Source organism: Oryctolagus cuniculus, unplaced genomic scaffold, assembly GCF_964237555.1.
Source record: "Oryctolagus cuniculus unplaced genomic scaffold, mOryCun1.1 SCAFFOLD_59, whole genome shotgun sequence".
NCBI classification, from domain to species: domain Eukaryota; kingdom Metazoa; phylum Chordata; class Mammalia; order Lagomorpha; family Leporidae; genus Oryctolagus; species Oryctolagus cuniculus.
This window is the reverse complement of record NW_027208260.1, coordinates 256,426-265,285: the sequence shown is the minus strand read 5'-3', so window position 1 is coordinate 265,285 and position 8,860 is coordinate 256,426.

Below are 8,860 nucleotides of genomic sequence, written 5' to 3'. Positions count from 1 at the left end.
TCCCCTCAGCAGAAGCGTTCCATGTCATTTTCCAAAACACAGAAACTCATCTTGGTCGTGTTGCCTGTAGATTTCTAATCCTGAATGGGCAATGCGCTGTGTTTTTTTTTTTTTTTTTCTTTCTTTCATAATGGCTACTCTCCAAAATCTTGCTTGTATTGCATCAGAATACAAAATTTGGGAATAAGAAGGCAAAACCAACTCAGACCCAGAAAACATTTAGGAAATTGGCACTCAAGAAACCACAAATCGGCTGAGGCACCCAAAACAATGACAGCAAGCCAGAAGTGGAGCAAGCCAACAGCTGTGCCCTGATTGAAAAAGAACCTTCCTCTTGTGCCCTGAACTCAATATGCCAGCCTCAAAACCAAAGCTCACATCAGAAAATTCATTACAAACCATGATAAATAAGGGAAATGTGAAAAAGCCAAAGAAATGCAAGAGTCCTTTGTGATATTTGGCAGGATTTAGACACAAAGAAACTGGCTGTTTCCAGATTCATCCCCCCCTTCCACAGACTGACTTTGGAATTCTGATTGAATTCACCTCAAAATCGCTCTCACACTCCATTTGGAGGGAATTAGAATCTGTCCCCTCAGCAGAAGCGTTCCATGTCATTTTCCAAAACACAGAATCTCATCGTGGTTGTGTTGCCTATGGATTTCTAATCCTGAAAGGTCAATTTGCTCTGTTTTTTTTTTTTCTTTCATAATGGCTACTCTCCAAAATCTTGCTTGTACTGCATCAGAATACAAAATTTGGGAAGGAAGAAGGCAAAACCAACTCAGACCCAGAAAACATTTAGGAAATTGCCACTCAAGAAACCAAGTCAGCTGAGGCACCCACAACAATGACAGCAAGCCATAATTGGAGCAAGCCAACAGCTGTACCCTGTTTGAAAAAGAACCTTCCTCTTTTACCCTGAACTCAATATGCCAGCCTCAGAACCAAAGCTCACATCAGAAAATTCATTACAAACCATGATAAATAAGAAAAAGGAGAAAAAAGACAAAGAAATGCAAGAATCCGTAATGATATCGGGCTTGATATAGTCGCAAGGAAACCGGCTGCTCCCGGATTCATCCACCCCTCCAGCTGACTGCCTATGGAATTTTGACTGAATTAACCTCAAAATAGCAGTGAAACTCATTTTGGAGACAATTAATATTTGTCACCTCAGCTAAAGTGTTCCATTTTATTTTGCAAAACACAAAAACTCACCTTGGTTATGTTACCTGTAGATTTCTAAACTTCAAATGCCTATTTGTTGTGTTTTTTATTTCATAATGGCTACTCTGACCAAACTCTTGTTTGTATGGCGTCAGAATACAAAATTTGGGAAGGAAGAAGGGAAAAACAACTCAGACCTAAAAAACATTTAGCAAATTGCCACTCAAGAAACCACAAATCAGCTGAGGATCCCAAACAATGAAAGCAAGCCAGAATTGAGGCAGGCCAATAGCTGTGCCCTGTTTGAAACAGAACATTCCTCTTGCTCCCTGAACTCCATTTTGCAGCCTCAAAACCAAAGCTCATATCAGAAAATTCATTACAAACCATGATAAATAAGAAAAAGGAGAAAAAAGCCAAAGAAATGCAAGAATCCGTAATGTTATTGGGCTTGATTTAGTCACATGGAAGCCGGCTGTTCGCGGATTCATTCACCCCTCCAGTTGACTGCCTGTGGAATTCTGACTGAATTAACCTGAAAATCACAGTGAAACTCAGTTTGGAGGCAATTAATATCTGTCACCTCAGCCAAAGTGTTCCATTTGATTTTCCAAAACACAAATCTCACCTTGGTCGTGTTACCTGTAGATTTCTAAGCTTCAAACGCCTATTTGTTTTGTTTTTCTATTTCATAATGGCTACTCTGCCGAAACTCTTGTTTGTATGGCGTCAGAATACAAAATTTGGGTAGGAAGAAGGCAAAACCAACTCAGACCCAGAAAACATTTAGGAAATTGCCGCTCACAAACCACATATCGGCTGAGGCACCCAAAACAATGACAGCAAGCCAGAATTGGAGCAGGCCAACTGCTGTGCCCTGTTTGAAAAAGACCATTCCCCCGGTGCTCTGAACTCCATATTGCAGCCATAAAACCAAAGCTCACATGAGAAAATTCATTACAAACCATGATAAATAGGAAATCAGAGAAAAAAGCCAAAGAAATGCAAGAATCCATAATGACATTTGGCCTTATTAGTCACAAGGAAACCGGCTGTAGCTGGATTCATCCTCTGCTCCAGCTGACTGCCTGTGGAATTCTGACTGAATTCACCTGAAAATCGCAGTGAAACTCAGTTTGGAGGCAATTAATATCTGTCACCTCAGACCATTTTATTATCCAAAACACATGACCTCACCTTGGTCGTGTTACCTGTAGATTTCTAAGCTTCAAACGCCTATATGCTATGTTTTTCATTACAAAATGGCTACTCTGCAAAAACTCTTGTTTGTATTGCGTCAGAATACAAAATTTGGGAAGGAAGAAGGCAAAATCAACTCAGACCCAGAAAACATGTAGGAAATTGCCGCTCAAGAAACCACAAATCGGCTGAGGCACTCAAAGCAATGACAGCAAGCCAGAATTAGAGCAGACTAACAGCTGTGCCCTGATTGGAAAAGACCATTCCCCCGGTGCCCTGAACTCCATATTGCAGCCTCATAACCAAAGCTGACATCACAAAATTCATTACAAACCATGATAAATAAGAAAAATGCGAAAAATCCAAAGAAATGCAAGAATCCATAATGATATTGGGCTTGATTTAGTCGCAAGGAAACGGGCTGTTCCCGGATTCATCCACCCCTCCAGCTGACTGCCTGTGGAATTCTGACTGAATTAACCTGAAAATCGCAGTGAAACTCAGTTTGGAGGCAATTAATATCTGTCACCTCAGCCAAAGTGTTCCATTTTATTTTCCAAAACACAAAAACTCACCTTGGTCATGTTACCTGTAGATTTCTAAGCTTCAAATGCCTATTTGTTGTGTTTTTTATTTCATAATAGCTACTCTGCCCAAACTCTTGTTTCTATGGCGTCAGAATACAAAATTTGGGAAGGAAGAAGGCAAAACCAACTCAGACCCAGAAAACATTTAGGAAATTGCCACTCAAGAAACCAGAAATCGGCTGAGGCATCCAAAACAATGACAGCAAGCCATAATTGGAGCAAGCCAACAGCGGTACCCTGTTTGAAAAAGAACCTTCCTCTTTTACCCTGAACTCAATATGCCAGCCTCAGAACCAAAGCTCACATCAGAAAATTCATTACAAACCATGATAAATAAGAAAAATGAGAAAATAGCCAAAGAAATGCAAGAATCTGTAATGATATCGGGCTTGATATAGTTGCAAGGAAACCGGCTGTTCCCGGATTCATCCACCCATCCAGTTGACTGCCTATGGAATTCTGACTGAATTAACCTCAAAATAGCAGTGAAACTCATATAGGAGACAATTAATATCTGTCACCTCAGCTAAAGTGTTCCATTTTATTTTGCAAAACACAAAAACTCACCTTGGTCGTGTTACCTGTAGATTTCTAAGCTTCAAACACCTATTTCTTGTGTTTTTTATTTCATAATGGCTATTCTACCCAAACTCTTGTTTGTGTGGCGTCAGCATACAAAATTTGGGAAGGAAGAAGGCAAAACCAACTCAGACCCAGAAAACATTTAGGAAATTGCCACTCACAAACCACATATCGGCTGAGGCACCCAAAACAATGACAGCAAGCCAGAATTGGAGCAGGTCAACAGCTGTGCCCTGTTTGAAAAAGACCATTCCCCCGGTGCCCTAAACTCCATATTGCAGCCACAAAACCAAAGCTCACATCAGAAAATTCATTACAAACCATCATAAATAGGAAATCAGAGAAAAAAGCCAAAGAAATGCAAGAATCCATAATGACATTTGGCCTTATTAGTCACAAGGAAACCAGCTGTTCCCGGATTCATCCTCTGCTCCAGCTGACTGCCTGTGGATTTCTGACTGAATTAACCTGAAAATCGCAGTGAAACTCAGTTTGGAGGCAATTACTATCTGTCACCTCAGCCAAAGTGTTCCATTTTATTTTCCAAAACACAAAAACTCACCTTGGTCATGTTACCTGTAGATTTCTAACCTTCAAACGCCTATTTGTTGTGTTTTTTATTTCATAATGGCTACTCTGCCCAAACTGTTGTTTGTATGGCGTCAGAATACAAAATTTGAGAAGGAAGAGGGCAAAACCAACTCAGACCCCGAAAACATTTAGGAAATTGCTGCTCAGAATCCACAAATCGGCTGAGGCACCCAAAACAATGACAGCAAGCCAGAATTGAAGCAGGCCAACAGCTGTGCCCTGTTTGAAAAAGACCATTCCTCTGGTGCCCTGAACTCCATATTGCAGCCTCAAAACCAAAGCTCACATCAGAAAATTCATTACAATCCATGATAAATAAGAAAACATAGAAAAAATCCAAAGAAATGCAAGAATCCATAATGACATTTGGCCTGAATAGTCACAAGGAAACCGGCTGTTCCCGGATTCATCCACACCTCCAGCTGACAGCCTGTGGAATTCTGACTGAATTAACCTGAAAATCGCATTGAAACTCAGTTTGGAGGCAATTAATATCTGTCACCTCAGCCAAAGTGTTCCATTTTATTTTCCAAAACACAAAAAATCACCTTGGTCATGTTACCTGTAGATTTCTAAGCTTCAAACACCTATTTCTTGTGTTTTTTATTTCATAATGGCTACTCTGCCCAAACTCTTGTTTGTTTGGCGTCAGAATACAAAATTTCAGAAGGAAGAAGGCAAAACCAACTCAGACCCAGAAAATATTCAGGAAATTGCCGCTCAAGAAACCAAAAGTTAGCTGAGGCAACCAAAGCAATGACAGCAAGCCAGAATTAGAGCAAGCCAACAGCTGTGCCCTGTTTGAAAAAGAACCTTCCTCTTCTGCCCTGAACTCAATATGCCAGCCTCAGAACCAAAGCTCACATCAGAAAATTCATTACAAACCATGATAAATAAGAAAAAGGAGAAAAAAGAAAAGAAAAGCAAGAATCCATAATGATATTGGGCTTGATTCAGTTACAAGGAAACCGGCTGTTTCCGGAATCATCTGCCCCTCCAGTTGACTGCCTGTGTAATTCTGACTGAATTAACCTGAAAATCGCAGTGAAACTCACTTTGGAGGCAATTAATATCTGTCACCTCAGCCAAAGTGTTCCATTTGATTTTGCAAAACACAAATCTCACCTTGGTCGTGTTACCTGTAGATTTCTAAGCTTCAAACGCCTATTTGTTGTGTTTTTCTATTTCATAATGGCTACTCTGCCGAAACTCTTGTTTGTATGGCGTCAGAATACAAAATTTGGGTAGGAAGAAGGCAAAACCAACTCAGACCCAGAAAACATTTAGGAAATTGCCGCTCACAAACCACATATCGGCTGAGGCACCCAAAACAATGACAGCAAGCCAGAATTGGAGCAGGCCAACTGCTGTGCCCTGTTTGAAAAAGACCATTCCCCCGGTGCTCTGAACTCCATATTGCAGCCATAAAACCAAAGCTCACATCAGAAAATTCATTACAAACCATGATAAATAGGAAATCAGAGAAAAAAGCCAAAGAAATGCAAGAATCCATAATGACATTTGGCCTTATTAGTCACAAGGAAACCGGCTGTAGGTGGATTCATCCTCTGCTCCAGCTCACTGCCTGTGGAATTCTGACTGAATTCACCTGAAAATCGCAGTGAAACTCAGTTTGGAGGCAATTAATATCTGTCACCTCAGCCAAAGTGTTCCATTTTATTTTCCAAAACACAAAAACTCACCTTGGTCATGTTACCTGTAGATTTTGTAGGTTTAAACGCCTTTTTGTTGTGTTTTTTATTTCATAATAGCTACTCTGCCCAAACTCTTGTTTGTATGGCGTCAGAATACAAAATTTGGGAAGGAAGAAGGCAAAACCAACTCAGACCCAGAAAACATTTAGGAAATTGCCACTCAAGAAACCAAGTCAGCTGAGGCACCCACAACAATGACAGCAAGCCATAACTGGAGCATGCCAACAGCGGTACCCTGTTTGAAAAAGAACCTTCCTCTTTTACCATGAACTCAATATGCCAGCCTCAGAACCAAAGCTCACATCAGAAAATTCATTACAAACCATGATAAATAAGAAAAATGAGAAAAAAGCCAAAGAAATGCAAGAATCTGTAATGATATCGGGCTTGATATAGTCGCAAGGAAACCGGCTGTTCCCGGATTCATCCACAGCTCCAGCTGACAGCCTGTGGAATTCTGACTGAATTAACCTCAAAATAGCAGTGAAACTCAGTTTGGAGGCAATTAATATCTGTCACCTCAGCTAAAGTGTTCCATTTTATTTTGCAAAACACAGAAACTCACTTTGGTCATGTTACTGGTAGATTTTGAAGGTTTAAACGCCTATTTGTTGTGTTTTTTATTTCATAGTGGCTACTCTGCTGAAACTCTTGTTTCTATGGCATCAGAATACATAATTTGGGAAGGAAGAAGGCAAAACCAACTCAGACCCAGAAAACATTTAGGAAATTGCCACTCAAGAAACCAAAAGTTAGCTGAGTCACCCAAAACAATGATAGCAAGCCAGAATTGGAGCAAGCCAACAGCTGTACCCTGATTGAAAAAGAACCTTCCTCTTGTGCCCTGAACTCCATATTGCAGACTCAAAACCAAAGCTCACATCAGAAAATTCATTACAAACCATAAAAAATAAGAAAAATGAGAAAAAATCAAGGAAATGCAAGAATCCATAATATTGGGCTTGATTCAGTCGCAAGGAAACCGGCTGTTCCCGGATTCATCCAGCCCTCCAGCTGACTGCCTGTGGATTTCTAACTGAATTAACCTGAAAATCACAGTGAAACTCCATTTGGAGGCAATTACTATCTGTCACCTCAGCCAAAGTGTTCCATTTTATTTTCCAAAACACAAAAACTCACCTTGGTCATGTTACCTGTAGATTTCTAAGCTTCAAACGCCTATTTGTTGTGTTTTTTATTTCATAATGGCTATTCTGCCCAAACTCTTGTTTGTATGGCAGCAGAAAAGAAAATTTGGATACGAAGACGGTAAAACCAACTCAGACTCAGAAAACATTTAAAAAATTGCCACTCAAGAAACCAAAATCAGCTGAGGCACCCAAAACAATGAAGGCAAGCCAGAAATGGAGCAAGCCACAGCGGTACCCTGTTTAAAATGACCATACTTCCAGTGCCGTGAACTCCATACTGCAGCCTCAAAACCAAAGCTCACATCAGAAAATTCATTACAAACCATGATAAATAAGAAAACATAGAAAAAAGCCAAAGAAATGCAAGAATTCATAATGATATTGGGCTTGATTCAGTCGCAAGGAAACCGGCTATTCCCAGATTCATCCACCCCTCCAGCTGACTGCCTGTGCAATTCTGACTGAGTTAACCTGAAAATCGCAGTGAAACTCAGTTTGGAGGCAATTAATATCTGTCACCTCAGCCAAAGTGTTCCATTTGATTTTCCAAAACACAAAAACTCCCCTTGGTCATGTTACCTGTAGATTTATAAGCTTCAAAATCCTATTTGCTGTGTTTTTTATGTCATAATGGCTACTCTCCCCAAACTCTTGTTTGTAGAAATCAGAATACAAAATTTGGGAAGGTAGAAGGCAAAACCAACTCAGACGCAGAACACATGTAGGAAATTGCAGCTCAGGAAACCACAAATCGGCTGAGGCTCAAAACAATGACAGCAAGCCAGAATTGGAGCAGGCCAACAGCTTTGTCCTGTTTAAAAGGTCCATTCCCCCGGTGCCCTGAACTCCATATTGCAGCCTCAAAACCAAAGCTGACATCAGAAAATTCATTACAACCCATGATAAATAAGAAAAAGGAGAAAAAAGCCAAAGAAATGCAAGAATCAATAATGATATTGGGCTTGATTTAGTTGCAAGGAAACTGGCTGTTCCCAGATTCATCCACCGCTCCAGCTGACTGCCTGTGGAATTCTGACTGAATTCACCTGAATATCGAAGTGAAACTCAGTTTGGAGGCAATTAATATCTGTCACCTCAGCCAAAGTGTTCCATTTTTTTTTCCAAAACACAAAAACTCACCTTGGTAATGTTACCTGTAGATTTCTAAGCTTCAAATGCCTATTTGTTGTGGTTTTTATTTCATAATTGCTACTCTGTCCAAACTCTTGTTTGTGTTGCCTCAGAATACAAAATTAGGGAAGGAAGAAGGAAAAACCAACTCAGATGCACAAAACATTTAGGAAATTGCCGCTCAAGAAACCACAAATTAGCTGAGGTATCGAAAACAATGACAGCAAGCCAGAATTGGAGCAAGACAACAGCTGTGCCCTGATTGAAATAGAACCTTCCTCTTGTGCCATGAACTCCATATTGCAGCCTGAAAACCAAAGCTCACATCAGAAAATTCATTACAAACTATAAAAAATAAGAAAAATGATAAAAAAGCCAAAGAAATGGAAGAATCCATAATGATATTGGGCTTGATTTAGTCGCAAGGAAACTGGCTGTTCCCAGATACATCCACCCCTCCAGCTGACAGCCTGTGGAATTCTGAGTGAATTAACCGGAGAAACACAGTGAAACTCAGTTTGGAGGCAATTAATATCTGTCACCTCAGCCAAAGTGTTCCATTTGATTTTCCAAAACACAAAACCTCACCTTGGTCGTGTTACCTGTAGGTTTCAAAGCTTCAAATGCCTATTTGTTGTGTTTTTATTTCATAATGGCTACTCTCCCCAAACTCTTGTTTGTATGGCATCAGAATACAACATTTGGGAAGGAAGAAGGCAAACCCAATTCAGAC